Consider the following 7,872-nt stretch of genomic DNA (forward strand, 5'->3'; position numbering starts at 1 on the left):
AATGCTGGATCCAGGTTGGGTTTCTGGGGAGTAACAGGGCAGGATAGATTCTCAGCCTGCAGAGCTGACAGCTAGGTGAGAAGCTGGAATCAGCTGGGCAGGGCAACCAAGATGTCAGTCCAAAATGTCCAGGCCCTGAAGCAGAATCCAGGATGGTCCGTAAAAAAGCAATTAAAGATACTGGAGAGTCAAGGGCTTCCAAAGGTAAGGTAGGAGACTGATCCTGCAGTGATTTCCAAGCTGCTGAGGTTTCCCAGGTAACTTTTTTAGGGCTCCTGGGCCTCCATAGTGGATGTGAAAGAAACCATTTGAAGTATAGAACCTGAGCGGTACAGACTGGGTCACGAGGTCCCCTGGGAACCTGCTACCCGTATTTCCTTCCTTTCCCTTCTACTCTGCCCTGACAGCATCAAGAGTCCCACTGACATTATACTGGAGTCCTTTCCCAGCAAAGACAGGCAGTAGAGAATAACTGACTTCTTCTAACCTAGTTGTGGCCTAGCTCTGGAACTGAGAATAAAGAGATTTTACTTCATTTGATAAAAGCTGCTACAAATTCTAGAGCTTGGCTGCAGTTATGCAGAGGAAAACGCGGGAGGGAATCTAATAATGAACATTTATTGAGTGTGTACTGTGTGCCAGGTACTGCACTTCCCATGAATTGTCTCATTCAGTTCTCACAACTACTCTCTGAAGTAAATCTCGTCATTATTCCCATTTCCCAGATGAGGAAACTGAGATTTAGAGAGATTAAATAGTAGCTCAGGATCACACAGCTGCTAAGTGATGGAGCCAGGTCAAACAAAGACAATGGAACTCTGTGAATTCCATGCTCTTAATTACCACAATATACTCACAGGCTAGCCTTCATTTATCTGGCCAGAAATTACCGGTGACATGATGTTTTGGCCTCAGATTTTGGTGGAAGAAGGACACTTAGGTCCTAGATGAAGTTCCCAAATATCTGAATGCAAAAGAGACTTCCTAATAAAATTTAGGTGCAATGATTCTATCTTGGGGGAGAAAAGTTACACAATTATGGCTGAGCTCGCTTTAGTTCAATTGGATACGCGCGTTTTTGTTTGATAGGGATCTGTTTGAAACTGAGTTGAAGTAGAGCAGGCCCTGTGTCTATGTAGACGGAGCCTTGTAGACGGAGCCTTCTGTCAAAGACCCCTCTAAGGGATCCTTCCCTTTCCTCCTTGTCTCAAAAATCTCGGTTCAGAATACAATTACTTGTGGTTTTGATTATTCAGAACTACTCTTCATGTGCCTGGAAAACAAACTGGGCAGAAATTTCCATTCACCCCACAGGAAGCCCTTTTTGTTTGCTTTTATTTTTTTCACTTTTTCATTCCGTGACTTAAGAGGGTTTTGATTTGTGTGTGCAGATGCCCAGGGTGAGGGTGGGAATGGAAAGTCTGCTACATTAAAGATGCTGTGTTTATTATTACTTGCTTTGCGGGCACCGGAGTTGGGGAGGCTAACTGCTTGCTCATTTGAAGTTCCACAGGTGAATATCTTTCTTCTGCTTCGCTTGAAACTTGTTGAGACCAATAATCGCAGGTGTAGGAGAGCCCACACACCAAGGCTACTGAGTCCAAACAACAGGGCTAAAAGGACCCCCAAAGTATCTCTGCTTCACCTGAACTTGGCTTGCCCATGTGAAACAGAAAGGCATTGGAAGAGAAGGGTTCTTCCTAATCAAAATTATTTCTCCTCCTATGTCCCCAGTTGTTGGGTGACACCATCATCCAGTCAGCCAGGAACCTGTGTGTCAGCCCTCCCGGCTCCACTAGTTCACCAAGGAGCCCAATGATTCTACTTCCTCGCTCTCTGCCAGGTCGTTTTTCTTCCCCTCTTGTCTCCAGCATCTTGCCCCTGCTCTTTCTGTCCCACTCTTGCCCGGTTTCAATCTGTCTCCACACTATAACCAGAGTAAGTCATCTTTGTAAAATGTAAATCTAATACATCTGCCCCCCTGCTTCGCACCCTCCCCCGGCCTCCTGCCAGATAGCTAAGGCACCCAGACTCTACAAGACCCTTTACAAGAGGGTTCCCGTGAGCCCCGTCTCCTGCCTCATGTGTTCCTTCTCCTGCAACCACCAGGAGCCCTCCTCTTGTCCTCACTTCCCCTCCTCACCACCCAAGCCTCCCTTCTTCTGCAGAAATCTTACCAGTCTTCAGGTCTTTGCTTACATGCCCACCAATTCATCGAAGAGGCCTTTCCTGATCCATTTACTCCATAGCTAGCGTCCATTGGGTGCCTTTTCCTCAACCCCATAAAGTCCCTCTGTATCCCCCATCCTAAAGCTCATCATGCTACTGCAATGGCCTGTTTGCTTCCCTACTGGGCTGTGAGTAGCATTAGGAAAAAGACTGAAGATGGCTATCTGTAGCCATGTCTTCACCGCCCCACACAGTGCCTGGAGCAGAGTAGATGCTCCGTAAGTATTGGTTGAATGAGTGAGTGCTGGAAGAATCCTTGACTTTTGAAGGAACCATGTTACCTCAGGAACCATCACCAATTAACACTTTGCTCTTTGAATGGTTAATCTGAAGGCATAAAATAGTCAAATTTGTTTGTATTTCACGTTGAAATTAATTCAATAATATAATCACTAATGATACTGATTTATCTCTTATCTGATCATTTGTCCATCCTTAATCATCAAACAAAAGAACATTCCATTTTAACAGCCAAATAATACTTTCTCATTTAAAAGTTATTAATCCATCCTTAAAGCCCAGAAAACTAATTGCACGTTTCCATGAATGGTGAAAAAAATCATAGTGTAAGATGTGACTATAAAGTGATATCACTGATATTTTTAACAAAAATACCTCAACTTGGTCACTTTGGCAGCAAGGCCCCCATTCTAATGATGGTGCCGTTGCTTCAAACATCACAAAGCACCTCTCTGGATCCCATTCCCTCCAGAATCTCCAGGGTTCTGGTTCCCTCAGTCCCACCTTTTACCCCTGCCTTTCAATATCTCTTTCCCTTCCATTTATAAACATGCTAGAGGCTCTTCAATCATTAACACATACAAACACATTTCTTCAGACCCTGCAACCCCGCCATCAACTTCCCTCTCCTTTCTTAGTAAAGAGAAGACCACCCTCAGTCTCTACCCTTCACTGCTTCCTAGATGTTCCTCAACCCACTGTATGTTGGTTTCTGTTTCTATCATTTCATTGGAACTGCCTTCCCTAAGCCCAGCATGACCTCCACATTGCCAACTCCAACCAACACTCTCCATCCTTCCCTTCCTTGATTTCTCTGAACCATTTGATGCTATGCTTACTTGGTGTTGATGTTACACTTACTCTATCTTGAAAACAGTACCACCCAGTCCTGATGGAATTATCAGAACTAAGAGCCATTCTGCTCCTTTAGTTTATTTTGCTGCCTCTACTGTGATCTATTCTGTGTTGAATACGGTCTAACTCTCAGAAGGGAACCTTTTTCCTCCTAATTTCAAACATTTCATCAAAGCCCCTCTGTGGTCTGCATCAGAGTGATTGGTCAGATCATTGCTCTCTCCTTTTTAACCTCCATCTCTCAGACCCCTTTTCTTCTTAGCCAGTTCTTCTAATTCCTCTCTCCTCCTAAATGTTGATGTTGACATTCCCCAGAATTTGAGCTTCATCCTCTGCTTTCTTCATTCTATATACTCCTCCTAAGTCGTCAAGCAGATAATGCCGCTGTTAATTAAGAAATTAAATGGGCTAACATACAAGCATCAGTTTTCTTGTGTGACTGTCTTCTTTAGTTTTATTTTTTATTTATTTTTTTTTTTTTGCGGTACGCCGTCCTCTCAGTGTTGTGGCCTCTCCCGTTGCGGAGCACAGACTCCAGACGCGCAGGCTCAGCGGCCATGGCTCACGGAACCAGCCGCTCCGCGGCATGTGGGATCTTCCCGGATCGGGGCACGAACCCATGTCCCCTGCATCGGCAGGCGGACTCTCAACCACTGCGCCACCAGGGAAGCCCTGTCTTCTTTATTTTTGAGTGGCTTGACACAATAGAAATTTATTGGCTCACAGTTCCAGAGGCTAGAAGTCCAAAATCACGGTGTCAACAAGGCCACGTTCCCTCTGAGACTCTGAATAGAACACTTCTTTGCCTCTTCCTAGCTTCTGGGGGTTGCCTGCAATCCTTGGTGTTTCTTGGCTAGCAGCTGCGTCACTCCTGTCTCTATCCCTGTCCTCTCATGGCATTCTCACAGTGTGTTCTTACAGTGTGTTCGTGTGTGACTCTTAACCTGATTCTGAAAGCTTCCAAAAAAGACTTTGAACTATAATACAATTGTTGAAAGGAGTACATAACCTTTCCCGGAAGACTGAAACACAAAAGACTTGCAAACTCATATGCAAACAGGGGGCCAGGCAGATGAAAGAAACGAATGAAGTGGACCTGGTATAAGGAAATAGCGAGTGGTGGAAAGTGGGGCAAGTTGGAGCGCACACAGGAAAAGCAGCCATTCAGATCCAGCTGTACATTGCTACAAGGGAATACAACTCCAATGTAGCCATATCTTCTGCTTTTTTCCAAATATATGTGAAAGTCTAGTCTTTGTGGGAAAGGTCCCAATTTTTAAATTTTACAACTTATTCAAAAAATTTAAAATACAGTCTGAGCGAGTACTCTGGGAGGCAAATAGAACATATCTGAAGATCCAGTTTGGTCTAACCTCTGCTTTAAAGGATAACGCTCATTTGGCACTATATACGTATGCATACAAAGTCAGAAGATCCTTGTTCAAGACCTGAATTCATCATTTACCAGCCATGTGGCCCTGAGCAAGATGCCTAACCTCTCTGAACAAAAGTTTACTCATTTAGAAACTTGGAGGATTCTTGCGAGGACCAAAAGGTAATGGGTATAAAATTTCTTAAGAACTGTTACATGATACCGAAAAGTATAGTCATTATAATTTTTAAATTTCATAACTTTTTCACAGTTTTTTGATATTTTTTAAATATATCATTATATTTTGACTCATCTTGAATTTTTATACACAAAATCTGGATTGGTGACCCCCTTTCAGAAAAAAAAAGACAATAGCATAATTGACCTTATTTGGATGGCTAACTCAGAGTAAGATTTTAACAACCTCTTCCAAGTAATTGATGTATTTTTAGGATATAAAATGATAAGTATAAGCTTATGAAATTCATTTTATTTCAAAACTGTTCTTTTTTTTTTTTCTTCTTTCTTCCTTTGCAAGCACCTTAAGGGCAAAGGTAGCATCTTCTCCAATTTCTATTAAGAACCTAAATGCTCTTCACCCAAGGGACTCAGATAAGCTAGAACACAACATGGAACTTGATAGAAATTACAGAGGTTAAGTCAAATTACATTAGGTTTCCTGCATTGTGCTTTGTGTGAATGGATGACACCTACTGGCATAAACTGAAAATTTGCTCTTTCTTTTTAAGAACAAAAGTAAATGTTCACCTTTTAAGCCAAAATAAAGAAAAGAAAAAACAAACCGGACATCCGGTAGAGTCCATGGAATCATGAGAAAATGTTCATGATAGAGTAAGTGAAAAAAGCAAGTCACATGTATTACATAGGTATAAGGTTAATGTTTAAATTTTTATATAAAAATTTATAAAGAAAAAATATATAGGGGCTTGCCTGGTGGCACAGTGGTTAAGAATCTGCCTGCCAGTGCCGGGGACATGGGTTCGTGCCCTGGTCGGGGAAGATCCCACATGCCGCAGAGCAACTAAACCCGTGCGCCACAACTACTGAGCCTGTGCTCTAGAGCCCACCAGCCACAACTACTGAGCCTGGGCACCACAACTACTGAAGCCCGCGCGCCTAGAGCCAGTGCTCAGCAACAAGAGAAGCCACTGCAATGAGAAGCCTGTGCACCGCAGAGAAGAGTAACCCCAACTCGCCGCAACTAGAAAAATCCCATGCACAGCAACGAAGACCCAGTGCAGCCAAAAATAAATAAATACATAAATAAATTTATTAAAATATATATATAGAGAGAAACTATACATTAAAAGTTGAAAGGATAGGCAGCAAAATATTAATTTGCTTGCATTACAAACGATTAGTTTTCCTTAGTGTTTTGCTGCACTTTTGCAAATTTCTCCTATGGCCATGTATCATTCTCATAACAGTAATAAACAAGCACAGTCTGTGTGTGTGTGCGTGTAATTGTTTTTTTCTTTCCTAAAACTTTTATGAAATTACCTTACGCATGAAGAACCCGAGTACCTAAGGCACAAAGGACGAAAGTGATTACAAAGCTTAATAATGAGCTTTAAATTTGGGCCAGGCAAGGCCTCTGATTTGTTTTTCTTTTTTAAAAATATCCATTGTCACCTAATTGTTTTTCCAAATGAACCTGATAGTCACTGTCAAATTTTTATAAGTTCTCCCTGTCTAACCTCCCCAACCCTCAAATTCCATTGGGATTTTGATTTAATACAGTATCTAGTGCCCAGACTTCTGTGTTACTACTTCTGATCTCCAGAGCATCCTACAGCCTAGTAATTCAAAGCTTTCGTAAACCATTTTATTTTAAAAGTCAAATGAAAGTTTAACAGATATAAAACTAATCTCATATCCTTATCAATGTTCATCTTTATTTCTTAATCACTATTTCATGCCTTGAGTAGACATCGGTGGCTATAAGAAATTAACATGTGGTGAGAGTTTTCCCCATTCTTAAGAGCTGAACTACTTGAGAAGAGGGGCAAGGATCTTGCAAAAAGGCTAGTGGAGTCACCAAAAAGTAAATGAGCAACGATAACTAATATAGGCAAATGAGTAGCTGTTTGGGACTCATGATAGGTCAAAAAAATCAGAGTTGGCTGAAAAGTTTAACAGAGAAGATAGGGCAGAATGCCTTGATGATTAAAGAAGGTAAAAGAGACAAGAGACAGAAAATATATTAATTCACATTTGTATGGCATGGGACAGTTTACATGATACCTACACATACATTTTATGTTAAAAACCAATGACTTGCCCAGAACAGCTACTATCATTCCCATGTTGTAGGAATGGAGATCTGAGTCTCAGAAGTTAAATGTTTTGCCCAAATTTGCTAAGCCAGAGTCAAAACCCGACTCATATATGCTCACTTCTAGATTAGTGCTCTTATAAGTGTCTAGAAAGAACGAGAGGAACAAAAGTACTGGGCCTATAGAAGGTTATACTGGAGTCTTGGTTGTATTTCAGTCTCTCAGAGTTTAAGGTTTCCTATGCGTAAAGAATGCAGTTGTAGGGGCTTCCCTGGTGGCGCAGTGGTTGAGAATCCTCCTGCAGTTGCAGGGGACACGGGTTCATGCTCCGGTCTGGGAAGACCCCACATGCCTTGGAGCAGCTGGGCCCGTGGGCCATGGCCGCTGTGCCTGCGCGTCCGGAGCCTGTGCTCCGCAGCGGGAGAGGCCACAGCAGTGAGAGGCCCGCGTACCGCAAAAAAAAAAAAAAAAAAAAAAAAAAAAAAAAAAAAAAAGAATGCAGTTGTAAATAATCTTGGACCCAGCCTCCCCTCACAAAAAACCATTGATTATTCTCTAGATTATAGATTCGCTGAAGTGTCCAGACCTATTTGATGTTAGCTCTTCATAAGTCATTTGACATAAAAATATAAGTGAAGTTTTCTCTGGTACAGTTGTAAAGCCATGAAAATTAATTTTGCATTTTATTATCAAAACTCCCAACTTAAATTCTTAGAATTGCATCATGAAAGTTATACTAGGTTTATTATCAAGACACTGTGGGCCCAGCGGAACCCCCAGCTCAGAGGATGAGCAGTTTCCTCAAATGGCATATTGAATAACCATCCCCAGGGAACAGGGGTGAGGACCATGAGGAAGTGGTCAGAGTAATACTAAAGT

This window comes from Pseudorca crassidens, chromosome 6 (genome assembly GCF_039906515.1).
Source record: "Pseudorca crassidens isolate mPseCra1 chromosome 6, mPseCra1.hap1, whole genome shotgun sequence".
Taxonomy (NCBI): Eukaryota; Metazoa; Chordata; class Mammalia; order Artiodactyla; family Delphinidae; genus Pseudorca; species Pseudorca crassidens.